At 32.8% G+C, this 21874-nt stretch overlaps 1 pseudogene; it reads left to right on the forward strand.

The window, feature by feature from the left end:
- Nucleotides 1-21874, forward strand: part of LOC108662412 — a 51240-nt pseudogene that overhangs the window by 25541 nt on the left and 3825 nt on the right.

Consider the following 21874-nt stretch of genomic DNA (forward strand, 5'->3'; position numbering starts at 1 on the left):
TTTCTTGCCCAATTTAATTTCTAAACACATTTAACTAACTAAAACTATCAATTTAACTAAAAATCAAAACCTAAAAATTTCAATTTCTCTCCCCTAGAATTTCGTCCAGACCTTGATATCACTTTTTGATCTCTCTCCTCAAGCATGCTAAATGGAAATAAAGGCATTGGAAAGGTAGAAATCAAGCTAAAATCGAAAAATCTTACCGTTAGACGCGTAAACGGTCGAAAACCGCGAATTTCCCTTTGAATTTTCTTGTTTCTCTTTGGTTTTTCTTTTTTTCTTCCTTTCCTCTCTATTTCCTCTCTTGTTCTTCCTTATGGCCGGCCAGCACTTAAAATTTGGGTTTAAATGGGCTGATTTTTCATTAAAATAATATTATATCATTAAAAATTGCCACGTGTCACTTTCCCATTGGCTCATTTTTAAAATTTCATCCATTTGTTTCCAAATTTTCACCATACACTTGTCCCACATATCCATAGCTTAGATAAAATTCTCAGACTTATCCAAAGTCTCGGTAGAGTAATTTTTGAAATTTACACTTTTATCCCCGTAAAAGTCAAAAATTACATTTTTGCCCCAAAAATTGAAAAATTGCCCATAGACATATTTTTCATCCCTTATACTCATACCATTCTCCAATTTGTCAAATTTGATCTAAAGTCTCTCAAAATCTCAAATTTTGTCTGTGGGTGGTAAAATTACGATTTTGCCCCTACACTCCAAAAATCACCAGAATTAAACTTTTTCACTTCCTATCATTAAATTATACTCCAAATAGTTAATCTTGGTCAAAAATTTCACTCCATGATCAAATTATTATCTTATGTGGCAAAATGACGATTTTGCCCTTGAATATCAAAATTTCTAATTTTACCCCAAATGAACCCTCGAACTCCGAACAATCATTTTTAGTCATTCCTAGACTATAAAATATTAAATTTCATCCTACAATTTCTATTTGAACTAGTTTGAGGTTAAATCAATTTAAGTGTACCGTTAGGTATAATATCGGGTTTCGTCTATTCTTAGGTGCTTTTCTAACGTAATAACATGCTACTCAATGCATGTATGTCATGACATGTATTTATAGGGTCAGATTTTACACTATCCCAACCGAGTCCACCAAGGCTGTTAAAAAGTTTTGAACACATAAATCATGTTTTTATTTTGAAAATATAGTCGTTTCTTGGCGTTAGCGAAGTTCATCATCACAAGGTGGTTCGGCGTGAAGTGAACTCTAAAACTGTTAGCCTCAGGAGTTATCCACCTGTGCCTCTCATACTGAGGTAAGATATAACGAGGTTTACCGTACCCCTCTAATAGGCTAGCCCACGAAAACTCGCCTACTGCAGTGGCTAGTTAAATAACCCACCATACAATAAAATTCATTCTAGCATGACATGGCAATTATTATAATTCACAGCCTTTGAAGGCTAAATACACATTTCATATATTTCAACATCAATACCAATTCAGCCATTCATGCAAATATTATCATAAGCCATTTATTCAAATCATAAATCTACAACATACCAGTGGTCTTCAATTACTCTATTTTTCAAAATCGTTATTTCGTTTCAAGACAATTTATAAAATCATTTTATTTAAACATATTTTTATTTGTAAAATAAAAAATTAACCATTTAAACTCATTTTCATAAAATTCCATCAAAATCGATTAAAATCATACTTTAGATAATTAAAATGAGGATAAGGTTACTCATAGTATCAGGAGTAGAAATACTCCTATTTTCAGTCCGCGGGTACAGTCCTTTATCCATATCCAATGGCTCACCACCTAGCCATAATCCATGACACATATTCCAATTAAATTGTGTCTAACAGTCATAAGCTATTTTAGGCTTGATGTATATGCATGATATGATATGCAAAAATGTCTAAATTTTGCCTAAACGCGGTGTTAGCCTATTTCTGTCTTTTACCCGATAAATCGATATACGCGTTCGTTTAAATTCTAAATTAATTTTTTTTTCAGTTTCTATACCTCAATTGCACCCAAATTGACTTAATGTCCCCTAGTGTGGTGCAAATTATCAGTCTCGATAGCAAATTACGAAAATACTCCTAGTGGGTAAAAATTCATATTTTTGCTCTGAAAATTCCCATTATTTTTCTAGGCTCATAATTCATCATTATTCATCATAATTCCTCAAATAAAAATCAAGATCAGCAGCCAATATTCCCCTAGAAAATTTGGCATAATGGGTTTCAATGGGAGAAAATTATTTCTCTAGCTTATTTTTGCTATATTTCAATATAACCTAACTAAAATCACTTAATTCAATTAAAATCAACCAAAACTCAAGCTCAAAACTCATCCATGGAGGTATGGCCAGCATGGGTGTCCATACCCGCTTTCTAATTTTGCATGGAAATGAGAAAAAAATGCATGGGTAGTGAAAATCACAAGGAAAATTAATGAAATTTACCTTTTTAATGCTTGATTTCTTGATTTCTCTTGATTTTCCCCAAATATTTTAGCTACGGTTCTTATTTCTTTTCCCCCCTTTTCTCTCCTGGTTTGGATGGCTTGAAGAAGATGAGAATTCTGGAAATTTTGACATTTTTAAAGGCTAAAATAATATAATATTATTTTATTCATTTTTTTTGTTTTATTAATTCCTTAAATTCTAGCCATCCATTTATTTCCAAATTTTCACCATACACTTGTCCCACATATCCAGAGCTTAGATAAAATTCTCAGACGTATCCAAAGTCTTGGTGGAGTAATTTTTTTAAATTTACACTTTTACCCACGTAAAAGTAAAAAATTACATTTTTGCCCCAAAAACTGAAAAATTGCCCATAGACATATTTTTCATCCCTTATACTCATACCATTCTCCAATTTGTCAAATTTGATCTAAATTCTCTCAAAATCTCAAATTTTGTCCGTAGGTGGTAAAATTACGATTTTATCCCTACACTCTAGAAATCATCAGAATTAAACTTTTTCACTGCCAAACCCTCAAATTATACTCCAATAAGTCAAATGGGGCCAAAAAAAATTCTTTTCTAAAAATTTCCATTGTGTCTTTAGGTGGCAAATGACCATTTTGCCCCTGGACAGTGAAAATTTTGATTTGACTCAAAATTGATCCTCGAACTCCAAATCACCATATTAAACCATTCTGGGACTTTAAAATTTTCAATTTCACCCTAAAATCTCTATTTGATCTAGTTCGAGGCTTAAATCAACTTTATTGTACCTCTAGGTGTAATACCGAATTTTGTAAATTTTTCGGGACTCTCCTAGCATGCAAACATGTTATCCATCACATGTATGTCATGAAAAATATTTTACAGAGTCAAGCTTGACATCTTCTCCCCCACTTGGATCAACCATGTGATCCTTCTTCATGACTGATTTCGACATCCGACTAAATATTAATATTTTAATATTATTTTATTAATAAAATATTATTTTATTCTAAAAATTTTGTCTTGTCTCTTTGGTTCCTAAAGTTCCTTATTATGTCTCAATTCACATTCGACCAACTTTATTTATCACCATATCAAAGTATGGGGCATTTCACTTTCTCTATTTTACCACCATCACTATCTCTCTGTCTATTTCTTGTCATCTTGTCGTCAATCTATGTATCAAAGAGCATGACATGGAAGGTAACAACATGTTTTTGGGTCTAGTGGTTTGTATTCATAAAAACCTTTTTCTATCTATCTCTCACCATCTCATTGTTGATCTACAGACCAAAAGGCATGGCATGGTGAGTAATAATGGGTTCTTGTGTTTATTGGTGTTAAGTTTTTTAGTGATTCAAGTCCGATAGAACATGCCTTAGTGTGTAACAAAGTGATTTATGCCTTGGCATATAACATCAATAGAAAGAAGGAAGCTCTGGTGTGTAATATATGGTGTTGAAGCTTTGATTGAAGCTTTGACCATGGCATGTAACATCTAGTGTTAAAGCTTTGACATTGGCATGTAACATCTGGTGTTGAAGCTTTACCCTTGGCGTATAACATCCGTTGCTGAAGCTTTGATGTTGGCATGTAACATTTAGTGGTGACATCTGATGTTGAAGCTTTGATATTGGCATGTAACATCTGATGATGAAGCTTTAGCCTTGATGTGTAACATCTAGTGTTGAAGTTTTGGTGTTGCTTAATTGTTTTTGAACATGATGTGTAACAATAACAATTTTTTAACATGTAACTTCTTTGTATTTTACTACAACATAAACTCTTTGAGTTAAAACATGTAACAATTTTTTTTCAATTGTAACAACATTTGTTTTAATTTGAAGCGTAACAACAATAAATTTTAAATGTAATTTGGTCTCTATCTTTGTATTTCAATAGGATGTAAACTCTTGAGTTAAACACCTTCACGATAGAGATAAAGTTTAAAATCAAAAAGAAATTTAACATGAAAAAGAAGATATATTGAAAAATTATTTAATGTCAACATTACTGTTAGGTGAAAATGGCTAGGATGAAATGGATTTGGACTAAAAGATACTATCCAAAATCTCAAATTTGGATAATTAGTTTTTAGGTTATTTTATTTGTTTTATTTCCTATAATCATAAAAAGATTCAACATCAAATGTTATATGCCAAGGGAAAGCTTCAACACCAGATGTTACATGCTAAGGTCAAAGCTTTAGCACTATATATTACACGCCAAAGCTTTTTTCTTCCTATTGATGTTACATGCCAAGGCATGAATAACTTTGTTGCACTCTAAGGCATGTTATACTAGACTTGGATCATTGAAAAACTTAACACCTATAAACTCAAGAACCCATTGTTACTCACTATGCCGTTCTTTTTGGTCTGTAGATCAACAATGAGATGGCGAGACATAAACAAATAGAGGGTTTTGTGAATGTAAACCAATAAATCCAAGAACATGTTATCTTACATGTCATGCTCTTTGATCATATGACAAGATAACAAGAGATAGTGATAGCGGTAAAATTAGAGAAAGTTGGATGACGAGAGAGAAAAATGGAGAGCACAATAGAATTGGGACTAAAACAAATGAATGGCGAGAGAAAAAATTTGAGAGCACTTGAATATGAAGAGGTTCATTAAGGGTAATTTTGTACAAAAATCTTTTATCTTGGCAAAAACAGTTAAAATTAAAAAGAAGGTTATTTTTGAAAATACTCTATCTTTTAGACTAAAAACAAAATCGCCCCTTAATTAAAATATCCTTCATTATAATTTATGAATTTTAATTTAAAATATTAAAAATTTATAACACTACAAAACTAGAGGGCATTATTGATGAAAAATTTCATTGGTAATACATAATATTCTGTCAGTATCATGCTTCACCAATAAAATATTCAATAGGTAGTCGATTGGAAAAGAAATCAGTAATGCAAAATCCATCGGTAACAAAATTTTTTGTCATTAAAGTGCCAATCAAAATTTTCATCTGTCGTTCTGTCAGCAAAGAGTTGGTTTTGTCAGTATTCATTGAAATCCATCGATAATTAATGACGAAACATGATCCATCAAGAATTTTGTGGGTAATTACGAAAGAAATTGCTGACGGATTATTGACGAAACCAACTTTGAAGTTGCAAGCCGTATCCATTGGCAATTTTCAATTCCATCGATAATCTGTAAGTATTGCGTATGAACTCCATCGAAAATTCTATTAGTAACTGATGAAATCCATCACTAATCGATGAACTTCGTCGGTAATTCTATCGATAAAACAGAAAGTGCAGGTTTTTTTTTTGGGAATTAAATTTGTCCTGTTTATAAAAAAATTATTATTTGATGCTGTTATTAATAAAAATCTAATAGAAAATATGCATATAGAAAATGCCAAACAAATAAAAAATATGACAATCTAATAGAAAATGTTATTAATAAAAAAATTCTAATGTAAATATCTAATAATAATCCACATATTCTATCGACAAATCTCAATGAAGGGGTGGGGTGGCTATTGCTGTGGTGGAGGTTGTCAAGGCTCGGACTCGTTTAGCTAAGGTTGTGATCTCCTTGGTCCAAATACATTGATCAACAAACCCTTAATGTTAGTGAAACCCATCATCAAGTTCTTCACATCACTTAGCAATTGTCGATATCTCTTAAGCTCAAGTGTAAGAGTCGACATAGGATGTGGTGCATCGTTAGAGCCATAAGCAGACTCAGACATCGCGGTTGCAGCTAAAAGTCTCGAAGTAGGGAATTGGGTGCCAAATTCGCATATGTGAATCCAAGTACTCATCGACTCTCCAATGGCCTCGGTCCATGCCTTTGGATCAAACGTTGGCTGGCTTGACGACTCTATCCATGAAGGGAAGTTATAGATAATGAGCATTACTGGTCAAATAGAATACGGTGTTAGCTCAAATGGACTGAAACCATCTGAACATAAATCGAGTTTGACGCTGTGAGGCTAATAGATAAATGGCTGGTGGGTCCGAGTAAAGTGTTGTCAAGCCTCCCCATCAACAGGATACCTAAGCACTCCATTAGTAGATTAATATGTGGCATGCCATGTCATGTGTTCTGTAGTTTTGCTTGACATATATAGCCTCTACAATCTCAGTGTTAGTGGAAATTATTGCAAAATCTTATAAGGAACTTTTTTATCCTTTCCTCCCCTTGATTTATCCGGTTTATATTGAGGATGACCACATCATGGACACTAAAACAACTAGAAATATTCATTATAAAACAACACGCAATTTTTCTTACATGCATGAATTTTTGGATAGCCGAGCCCAAGTTCTTTTAGCTGTGTCTTCATTCTATAGAAGTTTTCCAGTAATGTTTCATCTGATGGCAACATCTCCTTCAATAGATGCTTCAGACAATTAAAGCATGCTTGACTCATGTTAAACTTTGACTACACTTTCATTAACTAGGACATAGCAAACAATTTTGTGTGTTTCTCGCATCCAACCCATAAAGGAGCATCGATATCATTTAACAATCAGAAGAATGATGCAGTGTTAAGATTCAGATCTTCAAGAAAGACCTGTTTTTCTTAGGTTTTATCATTGAAGTGAAACTTCGATCATAAAGCATCCATAACGATTACAACATATGGATTTTCTACTATCACTTCATTAACTACTTCATTTTGCTCCCCAAAAAAAATCTCAATGATTTGTCGACATGGAACGATTCGCCATGTGCATCCCATATTGAGTACGCACTAGTGAACCTTTTACAAAATAAGTGTTCTTGAACTTTATCAGCACCTAAGAACTTGCTATTCATACACTGAGAGTAAAGACATATGATCTTATTCTTAGTCACCTATATTGGTTGATTGAATGCAAATAAACTAAATTCATCTACGCCATTGACAAATTCTTTAGAAAAAAATCCACTTAAATCCACTTGGGAATACATCCAACTTTGATCTCGTTCCATTATGAGAAAAACAAAATTATAACGAACATATGATGTTGTTCATTATTAGATGTTAACACAAACATCAATCGAACACAAAATCCAACAAAATACTATTCGTAATTATTTGCTTAATTACGAATATAATTACCCTCAAGTAAATTTTACCCTAAACTAATTAATTCCCTAGGTCTTTAAATAATTACCCTAAAGTAAATTTTATATAATTAATTAATATAATTATTTTCTTAAATAGTTATAACACATTACAATCCATCAACAAATTAATTAATTTAAATATTTTAAAAATTAAATAATATTACTAATTTTGTTAATTGCTTAATTACTAAAAAATTTTATTCATTTCGTTAGTTTAATTATTTAATTATTTATGTCAAAACCTTAATTAATTTAAATAATTTTTAATTATCTTCAATTAACTAATTAAATTATTTGACTAATGAGTAATCTTATAATTAATACATTATATTACTTAATTAACTTAATCATTTAACTTCGTTATTAACACCTTAAGTCATTAATTTAAATATTTTCAAAATTCAATAATATTACTAATTTTGTTAATTGCTTAGTTACTAAAAAATTTTATTGATTTCGTTAGTTACATTATTAAGTTATTTCTGTAAAAACCTTAATTAATTTAAATAATTTTTAATTATCTTCAATTAACTTATTTAATTATTTGATTAATGACTAATACTTATAATTAATACATTACATTACTTAATTAACTTAATCATTTAACTACGTTATTAACACTTTTAATTAGTCATTAATTTAAATATTTTTTACGTTAAATAATATTACTTATGTAGTTCATTGCTTAATATGTCACGACCCGGTACTCCCCTCGAGCCCGTGACAACCGCCGCGACGTCCCAGTAGACATTTGTGACCTGGAATGCTAACCGGAATCCTGCAAGGCTTTAGTACCATTTTTCTAGTCTCCCCTGTGAGTAATCATCGCCAAACCTTGTTTTTAAAGAATTTTAAGCTTTTTTCCCTTCAAAACCGTGGAAAAATAATTTTGACCTCACATGGGCGTTTTCGTCATTTTTCCTCAAAAGTTTCGAAACCAGCTAAAAATGTAGTATGCGAGTGTAAAACACATAATTCGTAATCAAAAATAAATTTAAACGTCTAAGACTTTCATTTAAAAATGAAATTATAACTATTTGAATATAATAAAGATATAGAATAAAATATTTAATTTTCTCATAAAACAATATTTTTAGAACACTGCGTAAATAATTTTTGTAGCGTAAAAGCAAAATAAATTCATATATACTGTAATACAGTAATCCAGAGTAATTAATTTAATTTACGGTAACAAGTGGACCCCCAAATGACAAAAATGAATGAAGGCTGCAAACTTACAGTTTTTGAGGAAGTAAAGCCAACTGTAGCCTTTGACGATATTAGCTATCTACAGCTTATACTGAGCCTAAAATGATTGAAAATGAGGGTGGTGAGATTATAAAATCTCAGTGAGTAAACAGATACCATCTAAACCATCTAAAGTCGAGTAAATGGAGACAGATAAAACAATTTAACATACTAAAATTCATCACCTTTCAGTTTGTTTCAACCAAATAAAATTAATTTATATAAATCGAGTAATTAACGTGGCTTATGAATTTCTTAAAACTTGGCTCATGCTAAAAATTATTCTCATACTCAGTTATCAGGGATACCTTGACCGAGGGCTATCCCAAACCGAGTCCGCCAAGGCTATTAAAAAGTTATATACTCATAAATCATGTTTTTATTTAGAAAATATAGTCGTTCCTTGGCTTTGGTTGAGTTCGCCCTCATGTGGTAGTTTGACGTGAAGTGAACTCTAAAAGTTATACCTCGGGAGTTACCCTACTCGCCTTTCCAACTAAGGTAAAATATGTCAAGATTCCGTGCCTCTCTAATAGGCTAGTCCACAGAACCCAGCCCACTGCAACAAGCAATACCCACTAGACAATAAAATTTTGATAGTATGACGTGACTAATATTATACTACCCAGCCTGTAAATGTAAAACATAACAATTCATACAGTTCACCAAAAACACAACCCAGCCAGTCATGCCAACACATTAACATAAGCCATCAATTCAAATCATAAATTTACAACACATTAGGGGTCTCCAATTACTTTATTTTCAAAATCATCATTCAATTTTAAGACAATTTATAAAATCTTTTTATTTAAACACATTTTGTTTATAAACATAAAGATTTACCATTTAAACCCATTTTCCATAAAATCATAAAATTAGATAAAAATCACTTTAGATTATTAAGACAATAGTAAGGTTACTCACAATGTCTAAAGTGTGAATTTTTGAAGTACTCTGACTACTGGTCCTCGGATGCAATTTCGTTACCTTTATTAGAGGACTCACTACCTTGACATACTACAAAATCGAGAAACTTACTACTTTGGTACTAAATCAAAATTAAACTAATTTAGACTACTAATGTATGATATGGAATGCAAAATGCACAGGTAACCATCTAATCTTTGGTATTGGCCTAATTCGTCTTATTACCCGATTAATTGGCCAATGTGTCCAATTTAGCTCTAAATTGCTCCATTTCTTTTCCAATACCTTAATTCACCAAACACAAGTCAAATAACCTAAAATTTGGCAAAACCATCTTCACTTTGTTTCTTAAAATTTTTCGTCAATAATGGTGCATTAACACCGTGATTTTTCCTACTTAATTTTCTCACCATTATTCATCATTTTCTAAGCCATTTCTCTTGAAATAATAACAATCCATCACCCACACACATCAAGGAAGATTCAGCCAATGAAGATTCATGGGAAAAATGGATTCTTTTCTTGTTGTTTTGCTTCTAGACATGGTAAACTAACTAAAAATACTAACATAACTTGAAATCAAATCAATCCAACATCATTCTCTCTCCATACCCATTTGGCTAGCCATGAATTCACCATGAAAACATGAAATTTAACCATGAAAAATAAGGAGAAATGCATGGAAAAGAAAGATCTCAAGCTTAATTGAAAAATTTTACCTTTTTTTTTCACTTGTTTCCTTAAAATTTCACACTTTTCCCTTGAATTTTTTCACCTAGGGTTTGTTCTCTTCCTTTTCTTTTTTTTTTCTTCTTTGGTCTTGGTTTGGCCAGCCATATGAAAGAAAATAGGCTAATTTTATGCTTATTTTAAAGCAAAATAAATAATGGATATAAACTTGACACGTCACCATATTATTGGTCCATTTGTAATTTCTTAACTATTAAGCTTTCTTTCTCCCCCACTTAAATTCCTTCAATTATCCATGATAATATTGGATAAAGTCCATGTGCTGGACAAGTGTCGGGTGGTGTAAAATTATAATTTTTCCCCTGGGGTGGCAAAATGACTATTTTACCCCTATGTTTCGAAAAATATCGGGATTACAAATTTTCACTTCTTAACCTCAAATCATACTCCAATAAGTCAAATGTGATCAAAATCTTTCAAAAAAAATTTTCCATTTTGTCCTCGAGTGGCAAAATTATCATTTTGCCCCTAGATAGTAAAATTTTCGGTTTAACTCCAAATTGATCCTCGAACTCCAAATCACCATTTTAAATCATTCCTAAATTGTAAAATTTTCAATTTCACCCTAAAATCTCTATTTGATCTAGTTCGAGGCTTAAATCAACTTTGTTGTACCTCTAGGTACAATACCGACTTTGGTAAATTTTTCGAAACTCTCCTAGCATGCAAACATGCTATCCATCACATGTATGTCATGACAAGTATTTTATAAGGCCAGGCTTTACATAATAATTAATTTGCCTAATTCCATTTGATTACTAAAATATATTTCCATTTTACTTAATTATCAAAGTTTGCTTAATTAATCAATATATTCAATTATACCCTAATTATTAGTAAACAACTAAAGCCTAAACCAACATTTTTCATCTAAACCCTAATTATACCCTAATATATTTTCTTTGCCAGCAATTGTATAGTAAACACCTAAACTGTAACAAATCAATTCCAAAATGCCAACAAAAACAAATTATCAAGCCATACAACCATTACAAAACCTCAAATAACAAATAAACACATTTGTTTTTCATTTCATTACAAACCAAATAATCCAATTGAATCAAACAATACTATGGTAGAAATTGGCAAATGAAACCCTAAATCCACAACAAGCAAAGTCACAAATATTCAAACAACAAAATCCTTAAATATTCAATTAATAAAAACCACAAAACCACAAATTAATGGGTGACTGTAAGTACCCAAAGAAGGAGAAGATTTTCCTAACTGAGGTAGGGGCAGCAGTAGGGGCGGCTCAACGGTGGTTGGCTAGTCGAAAAAGAATGATGGGGTGACGCTTTGGGTCTAGCAACATCGGCATGGGTTGGTCACTGGTGGATTGGTGGAGGCATTTAGGTGGGGCGAAAGGAGAGTTGAAGGGAGAGAAGATAAACTAGAGAGTGGAAAGAGAGAGTAGAATGGAGAAAAGTGTAAAAGAAGAAATGAAAAGAAGAATCTTGAGTAGGGATTTTATTAAAATTACCAATGGAATCACTGATGGATGATTCCATTGGTAATTAAAATAAGGTAAATAGGGGAAAATTCCCCTATGCAGATTTTAAATATGTATTACCGACAGATGATTTCGTCGGTGTTCTAAAAATTAATACGATGGAAATTTTGTCAGCATATCTATCGGTAATGTTCCCAACACTTAACCAAGTTACTAACCACACAGCTTGTCAGCTAGGTGATTGGTAAATTCCGCTAGTAACATATTACCAACGGAATTGTTCTGTCGCTAAATTTTTCACCATGTTACTATTCATGCACACCATTATATTAGCAATGGAATTCATTCTGTTGGAATATTTCGTCAGTATTTAGTTGGCAATCCGTCGATATTTCTCATAATCTTGTTCCATCAGTAGTACTCGGTAATTACCGATGACATTACGAATGGAATCAGTTCCACCAGTAAAAGGTGTTTTTCTTGTAATGTAATTAAAACTATGATATAATCTCTTTTTTTTTTCAATTTTCATTTTCTTTTTTACTTCTCTTTTCCTTCTTTTCTTTCCAACTCATTGGCCATGAGACGTGGTCGGTGTAATGGAGCATTGATCTGGCCGCTACAATGTTAGATCAAAGCTTCCCAAAGCTAGATTGGCTGTTGGAGCACTAAATTAGCCATCTCCATTGGAGGACGACGACAATGGTGGAAATTGAAGGAAATGGTCAAGGAAAATCTTTAATAACTTTATTTTTTCTTTAAAAACGTGAGGAAAATAGGAAACATTTGTGTGGGAAAACTATTTTTCTCTTTTCAGACTTCAGTAGCACTACAAAACAATCGCTCGATATGCAATTTTTTCTCATTTGAATAAGGACTTGCATGGGTCCTAGACGACATTTGAAAGCTACTTTTTTTCTTCTTTTAGGGGCCATTAATTAAAGTGACGCTTAGCTTATGCTGCTTTTTATTTTTCTTTTCTTTTATAAAAGACTTTGGAGTATGGTTACGACAAAGTTCATTCTAGTTTCAATCCATTTTAGTTACACAACGAGTTTAACCCTCCCCTCTCAATAGGGGTAATAAAATTTAGTCCAAAATGCAAACGGAAAAGCCACGAACTCATCAATTAATATGTAAATTAACGAAATTAAAATAAATGTTGCTCACAAGTAAATTTTTTCATCAATTAACTTTGATGAATGCAATTTTTAAGAGAGAAAAACTTTAAGCAAACGATTCCCCAACCAAAGGTTGAGGATGGTGAGGAAATCACATTTGAAGCTACGACGGTAGTAGTGAGGAGAAGTGTTCACTTCTTTTCAGCTCTACAAACAAAAGATGGCCACTGGCCCGCTGAGAATGCTGGCCCCATGTTCTATTTTCCTCCTTTGGTGATTGCTTATCTTCATTCCCTTAATTCTTCATTTCATTTTCCACCATTTGAGAGTTTTTATACAATCTTTACTATTTATTTTTTGACAATGGATGCCTATTATATGCACGGATTTCGTATTAAAAAATTTCAACCTCCAAGTTTTAATATATGTTCTTTCTGCATTGGAGCAATAAAGGTCATGTCTCTCTGTATTACAGGACATCTTCATACTATATTCTCTGCAGAGCATCGCAAAGAAATTCTCCGATACATTTACTGTCATCAGGTACATATCAATTGCTTTTTCATTTTGGTGCCCCCTTAGTTACATCCATTTTAAGTAGTATTAGACGTCATGGGAAGGCAATTTTGGTTTCAAAAGATACAATTGTCTTATCTATGTGTTGCAGAACGAGGTTGTTGGTTGGGGATTATACATAAGGGGTCACAGCACAATGTTTTGCACAGCTCTTAACTACCTTTGTATGCATTTATTGGGAGAGGGACCTGATGGCGGCCTCAATAATGCTTGTGAGAGAAGCCAAAAATGGATTCTTGATTGTGGGACCATACCCTAATGGAGGAAAACATGGCTTTCAGTATGTCTATCCCTACAACAATTAGCATCAATTTATTACTAAAGGAACATTCCACCCCATTTTTAGGGTTTAGGCTATAACAAAAAGCTACATTCAAATGATTATATTTCTTATTGTTATAGATACTTAGTGTTTATGAATGGTCAAGTTGCCATCCAATACCCCCGGAGTTTTGGCTCTTGCCTTCTTATTTTCCTGTTCATTCAAGTTTGTATAATTTTCTTAATTTTTTTTGGTGAATGAATATGGATTTTGGTTTAATTTGGGTTTTAGTCTAATAAGTGTGAAACCATGCAAACTAATGTATGGAAACAATCTAATGGATGAAGCAGAGATTTTTTTTATTTAGGACCAAAATGTTTGAGCCAGATGCATTTGATCAATTTTCCAAGCCATACTTGATTGTTTTATCATTTTCTTCCATTTTAACAATCATTATCAAATTAATTTGTGCAGCAACGATGTTCTGTTACTGTCGCCTCACTTACATGCCTATGTCATATTTATATGGAAGAAAATTTGTGGGTCCAATCACACCTCTCATTTTACAGTTAAGAGAAGAACTCCACATTGAACCCTATAATGAAATCAATTGGCGTAAAAAGCGCCATTTATGTGCAAAGGTATGTGTATTGTTAAATGTTGTGTCATACAATGTTTTATACTCTTAATTAAGGAAAATTGAACATTTGGAATGTGAATGGAAAATCTTTTATTGCAGGAAGATCTGCACTATCCCCACACCATGCTACAAATATTGCTTTGGGATAGTCTTTACATATTTACTGACCCTCTCCTTAATTGTTGGCCCTTTAATAAGTTGAGAGAAAAAGCTCTCAAGGTAACAATGAATCACATCCATTATGAAGATGAAAGCAGTCAGTACATTACCGTTGGATGTGCGAAAAAGGTGATGCAATTAAGTTAGAATTTGAATAACAGTGTTTGTGAAATATATATAACGCGTGCTTATTTAACAGTCGGTGCATTCTAAATGTTTATTTGTGAGCAGCCCTTATGTATGCTTGTTTGTCGGTTTGAAGATCCAAATGGAGTTTATTTTAAGAAGCATCTTGCTAGGATTGCTGACTATGTGTGGGTTGGAGAAGATAGAATAAAGCTGCAGGTTGGTAAGTAACTTCTCCCTCACAATAGTAGTGAAACATTAAAAACGTTTAACCTAAGCTTTTACAAAGAAAGTTATAATGTTGAAGCTAAGTATTCGCCTTTCGCTTGTAGAGTTTTGGGAGTCAAGTCTGGGATGCTAGTCTGACTCTCCAAGCTTTGCTTGCGAGCAAGTTATCTGATGAAATAGGACCTATACTAATAAAAGGACATAGCTTCTTGAAGAACTCACAGGTTCTAGATTTATATAGTTTCTTAAGTTTTATTTCACCAAAATGAAACTTGGAATTGATTGTTTGATATTGCTTGAAATTCAAGGCTAGGGATAATCCTCCAGATGACTTTAAAAGAATGTTTAGACACTTTTCTAAAGAATCATGGACTTTTTTTGATCGAGATCATGGATGGCAAGTATCTGATTATATTGCAGAAAGTTTGAAGGTGACTGATTTTGTTCAGACACAACATTGTGATTTTAGACATATTTAAAATAAGATTAATTCTCGAATTACGTGTCTATTTTTTTACAGTGTTGCCTATATTTTGCAATGATGCCACTAGAAATGGTTGGTGAGAAGATGGAACTAGAGCAATTTTATGATTCTGTCAATGTTATACTATCTTTACAAGTAAGGAATAGATTGTAATACCAATAATTTCATAGAGTAAAGTTTACTCAATGTCCTCTGGACAAGGTTTAGAAGCTTAGAGAAATAGATTCATGTGAAAGAATGTCAATTTCTATTAGGACAATATGTGATACAGGAGTGTATTATTTAGGTTACTTGCGCATTAGGTTAGGTTAGATTAAGTTAGCTTTTACTTGACTTATACTCTAAAAAAGTTTAAGTTAGGCTATTTCTTATTTATTTTTATTTAAGAATTGTAATAATCCCATATAGGAAAGTTAGAAGGCTCTTTTTCTTAGGGATAGTTATATAAAACTCTTTTGGCTTAATTGTTAAACACATTGAAGTTGAGAATTAATAAAGAATATTTTCTTTAATAATCAGGAGTGCTTATTTTCTCTAGACTCTTTTTAGAAGAGTAAGAGATTTTAGTATCGTTAGTTTGGCCAAACAAAGTGAGATTTTGGCCAATGTTCACCTTAGTGTGATTTTCTGACCTTGCCAAGATTGATGTTCACCTTAGTAGGGTTTCTAACCTCATTACAATTGGTGTTTTCACAACGCCTCGATGTCTTCACAATGCCCCAACATCAATTTGGTATCAGAGCGAAAGAATCATTATTCATTGTGTTGTTCAGGTTCATTGTTGAGTTTCAACTCTTCTTGTTCGAGTAATTTTGTTTGTTTATTGTTTTATAGTTTTGTCATCATTTTGTTCTACATCACCACATCATCATCACCACGTCATCACTGCCATAATTTTTGTCATTATTTGAGCCAACAACATGCCACCAAGACACCAAAATTGTCAAAAAGATGTTCACAAAATCAAGGTAGAGGAATTAGTCATCAAGTTCAAGAATTACAAGACCAACTTGCAAGACGTGATGTTATTCAAATCAACAACAGTAGCTCTAGTGATGAAGAGGATAATACTAATCCTTTCCATCAAGAATCATCTTTTGATGAAAAAGTACCTATATGTCATCTAAGAATTGCTGCTAATAGAGATTTGGGAATCAAGGTAGACACTCTTGAGTTTGAAAGAAGGCTTCACCCTGATGATTTTCTTTACTGGCTCTACACAGTGGAAAATATTTTTGAGCTCAAAGATGTTCCTGATGAAAAATGTTTAAAGCTTGTTGCAATTAAATTGAAGAAGCATGCCTCTGTTTGGTGGGAGAATCTCAAACAACAACGAGAAAGAGAAGGTTTTAACGAGATCAGAACATGGGATAAGATGCGTCGAGAACTTAAGCGTAAGTTTTTTCTTGAGCATTATCGACAAGAAATTTTTATGAAATTTCATAACTTGAGATGGAGAACAATGTTAGTGGAAGAATTTACAATGGAGTTCGAGCAACTTCACATGAAGTGCGATGTCTAAGAACTTGAAAAGTAAACTGTAGCTCGTTATCTTAGAGGTCTCAATGTTGAAATTGCAGATGTTGTTCAACTACAACCATATTGGAATTTAAATGATGTCATTAGATTAGCATTAAAGGTTGAGAAACAACGATCATGAAAAAGCTTAGTGAGTTCATCTAGACAAAAAACTTTACCTCAAATCGTGGGAGACAAAGTTTGATAACCATTTCGCCTCCAAAGGTAAAATTTTCCAAGAATGATAAAGAAACTGCTTCTACTTGTGCTTTTAATGTCAATAAGAAGTTCTTTAAATGTCAAAGATTTGGGCATATTGCTTCTGAATGTCTAAATTGAAGAATTAGCTCTTTAGTAGAAGAAGAAGTTATGGAAGAACCTATCATGGAAGAAGCAGGGGATGAACTAGAAATATTCAATAAAGATGAAATAGAAGAAGTTCTTACTAACCAAAGAGAAGTTCTTGTTTTTTGTCGTAACCTCAACATTGCTATGATGAGTGAAGATGAAAGTTGACTTTACCACATCATCTTTTAGACAAGGTGCACATCCCAAAGGAAGGTTTGCAATGTCATTATTGATAATGGAAGTTGTGAGAACGTTGTTGCCAACTACATGGTGACAAAGTTAAAGCTTCTAACTGAAGTATATCCTTATCTTTACAAACTACAATGGCTGAGAAAAGAAAGTGAAGTTAAGGTAAAAAAGCGTTGTTATGTTCAATTCTCTGTTGGAAATAAGAATCAAGATGAAGTCTGTTGTGATGTTCTCTCAATGGACATATGCGATCTGTTGTTGGGACACCCATGGCAATATAATCGTCGAGCTCACCATGATGGATGCAATAATACTTATTGCTTCATCAAGGGTGGAGTAAAAATTATGATGACTCCACTAAAGCCTGAAGATTGGCCAAAGAGATAAGAGGAAGATAAATCACTCATCTCTACGTCTAGCCTCAACAAAGTTTATCGTGAGTCAAGCCTCTTATACCTCGTATTAGTTTGTGAGGAAATGAAGTATCTCTATCCTTACCCACAGATGTCAAGCCCATAATTAAAGATTTTTGCAATGTTGTATCAAATGAAATACCCCATAAACTACCACCAATGCGAGATATAAAGCATGCCACTAATCTTATTCCAGGTTCTATAATTCCAAACAAGTCTGCTTATCGCAAGAGTATGTAAAAGCATAAAGAGTTACAACGTCAGGTTAAAAAACTTTTAGAGAAAGGTTTAGTGAGAGAAAGTGTTAGCCCTTGTGATGTTCTTAGTTTATTAATTCACAAAAAAAAGATGGAACATGGAGTATGTGCATTGATAGTCATGTCGTGAACAAAATCACCATCAAGTATTATTTTCCCATTCTTAGACTTGATGATTTGTTGGATCAATTGCATGATGCTGTTATTTTCTCCAAGATCGATCTGCATATTGGTTATCACCAAATTCGAATGCAACCTGAAGATGAATGGAAAACTGCATTTAAAACTCGTGGCTTGTATGAATGGACAATTATACCATTTGGTCTCTTTAATGCAACCAACACCTTTATGTGCCTAATGAACTAGGTATTTCACCTTTTTATTAGGAAGTTTGTTGTGGTTTATTTTGATGATATTTTGGTGTATAATAGAAGCCAGAAAGAACATTTAGAACATTTACAACAGATCTTTGAAGTACTTCAAGAGCAAAAGCCTTTTGCTAACTTAAAGAAGTGCGAATTTATGACAAATAAAGTCATCTTCTTAAGATATGTTGTATCAAGCCAAGGAATTGAAGTGGACTAAAGCAAAGTTAATTCTATTATCAATTGGCTAGTTCCAAAGTCACTTCATGATGCTTGAACCATTCATGAATTGACCTCATTTTACCGATGTTTCATCAAAAATTTTAGTTCTAATGCTACGCCACTTACTGAATGCCTTAAGCGAGATAGTTTTATATGGAGTACCAAAGCACAACATAGCTTTGAGGAATTGAAAAAAAAAACTACTAAAGCTTCTGTGCTTACACTTTTGAATTTTGATTTGGTGTTTGAAGTTGATTCTGATGCCTCTAATGTACTTATGGGTGTTGTTCTACCTCAATAAGGATGACTAATTACCTTTTTTAGTGAGAAACTCAATGATGAAAAGTTGAAATATTCAACGTATGGTAAAGAGTTTTACGCCGTTATTCGAGCCCTGGACCATTGAAGCCACTATTTTTGGCCAAAGGAATTCGTCTTGTATTTTGACCACGAAGCCCTTAAACATCTCAACTCCCAACACAAGCTTAATCACCGACATGTATCTTGGAGTGAGTTTCTTCAAGCCTTTCCAATTCTCCTCAAGCACAAGTCAGGTGTGCAAAACAAGGTAGTTGATGCTTTAAGTCGTCGCCTTGCTCTTCTCTCTACCTTACAATCAAAGGTTGTTGCTTTTGAAGTTGTGAAAGAATTGTATGAGAAAAATCTTGAATTTGGTGAGATATGGAAGTTTAGCTCTCAACATCCTTATCGAAAATTTCACCAACAAAAAGGGTATCTTTTGAAAGGTAACCAATTGTGCATTCTTTAATGTTCTTTATGTCAATCTATTATTTAAAAGCTCATAAAAGAGGATTAGTTTGACATTTTAAGAGAGACAAAACATTGACTCTTGTGAAGGAAATATTTTATTGGCCCAAGTTAGAACGAGATGTCATCTGACATATTAAAAGGTGTTGTACTTGCCAGATGGCCAAGCTTGGAAATCAAAACATTGGTACATATAGATCGTTACCCATTCCTAAAGCTCCTTGGGTAGATGTGAGTATGGATTTTGTTTTAGATTTACTAAGGACCTTAAGGCAAAAAGACTCTGTAATGGTAGTCGTCAACAGATTTTCCAAAATGGCTCATTTTGTGCCATACCATAAAACAAATGATGTTTCTCACATAGTTGATCTGTATTTCAAAGAAATTGTATGTCACCTTGAAATTCCAAAAACCATCAATTTTGATCGAGATGTGAAGCTCACGAATCATTTTTGGCAAACTCTTTGGAGGAAAATAGGGACTCACTTGTAATTTAGTTCAACAAGTCACCTTCAAACGGATGGTCAAACAGAAGTTGTCAAGAAATGTTTAGGAAACTTATTAAGAAGCTTTGTGGGTAAACACATTTGCCAATGGGATTTGTGTTAGCACAAGCAGAATTCTCTTACAATAATCCTATGGGCCAAACCACTAGAAGGTGTCCATTCGAAGTAATGTGTGGAAAACACCTTCTTAGTCATTTGAACCTTCTTTCGTTATCAGCTACTCGTGAATTTAGTGTTGATGCTGAAGAACGTGCTAAGCAAATCAAGAAGCTCCATGAAGAAGTTCGAGAAAAGATTATTCGTCAAACTACCAAATACCAAAAGCAAGACAATAAGGACAAAAAACCAACCAGTTTTAAGGAAAGAAACTTAGTGTGGATTCACTTAAGGAAAAAATGTTTTCCTAAGTCCCGTGCAAAATTATCTCCTCGAGCTATCAGACCATTTCGAGTCTTCGAACGTATTAATGAGGATGCTTACAAGATCGAACTTCTTAGAGATTATGAAGTTTCTTTTACCTTCAATGTAGTCGATCTCTCTCCTTACTATGGAGAAGACGAAGAAGACATGGATCTTGAAGGCAATTTTTCTCCAATCTAAGGAGAATGATACAAGAGTATATTATTTAGGTTACTTGTACATTAAATTAGGTTAGGTTAAGTTATTTTTTACTTTACTTGTACTCCAAGAAAGTTTAGGTTAGGCTATTTCTTATTTATTTTTATTTAAGAATTGTAATAATCCCATATAGGAAAGTTAGGAGGCTTTCTTCTTTAGGAATAGTTATATAAAGCCTTCTTGGCTTAATTGTTAGGCATATTGAAGTTGAGAATTAATAAAAAATATTCTCTTTAATAAGTAGGAGTGCTTATTTTCTCTATACTCTTTTCAGAAGAGTAATAGATTTTAGTATCGTTGGTTTGGCCAACTAAATTTAAATTTTGGCCATTATTCACCTTAGTGGGATTTTTAACCTTGCAAAAATTGGTGTTTTCACAATGTCTCGGTGTCTTCACAATGCCCCGATGTGAATATGTACTTACAATTAATTAGCACCAAAATTATTGAAGAAGACCATTGTAAAATCTAATATTCAGTAATAATGCATGCTTTAGTTTGTCCTAATCTATATTGGTTTAAATTATTGCAGAGTGAAAATGGTGGTTTATCTGCTTGGGAGCCAACAGGAGGTGGATTTTGGTGGGAGGAAATTAAAGTTCAATATTGTCAAGCCCGACCTTATAAAATATTTTCCATGTCATTCATATGATTGACAATATGCTTGCATACTTGGAAAGCCCCGAAAGAAAAATCGTTAAAAGACGACAATGTACCAAATAGTACAATTAAGGTAATTTAAGCCTCGAACTAGATCAAATAGAGAATTTAAAATGAAATTAAGAATATTAAAGTCCCAGAATGGTTTAATATGGTGATTTGGAGTTCGAGGATCAATTTGGAGTCAAACCGAAATTTTTACTGTCTAGGGGCAAAATGGTCATTTGCCACCTAGAGATACAATGAAAATTTTAGAAAAGAATTTTTTTTAGCGCCATTTGACTTATTGGAGTATTATTTGAGTATTTGAGTATAATTTGAGGGTTTGGCAGTGAAAAAGTTTAATTTCGGTGATTTCTAGAGTGTAGGGGTAAAATCGTAATTTTACCACCTGCGGATAAAATTTGAGATTTTGAGAGAATTTAGATCAAATTTGACAAATTGGAGAATGGTATGAGTATAAGGGATGAAAAATATGTCTATGGGCAAATTTTCA

This window comes from Theobroma cacao, chromosome 6 (genome assembly GCF_000208745.1).
Source record: "Theobroma cacao cultivar B97-61/B2 chromosome 6, Criollo_cocoa_genome_V2, whole genome shotgun sequence".
NCBI classification, from domain to species: Eukaryota; Viridiplantae; Streptophyta; class Magnoliopsida; order Malvales; family Malvaceae; genus Theobroma; species Theobroma cacao.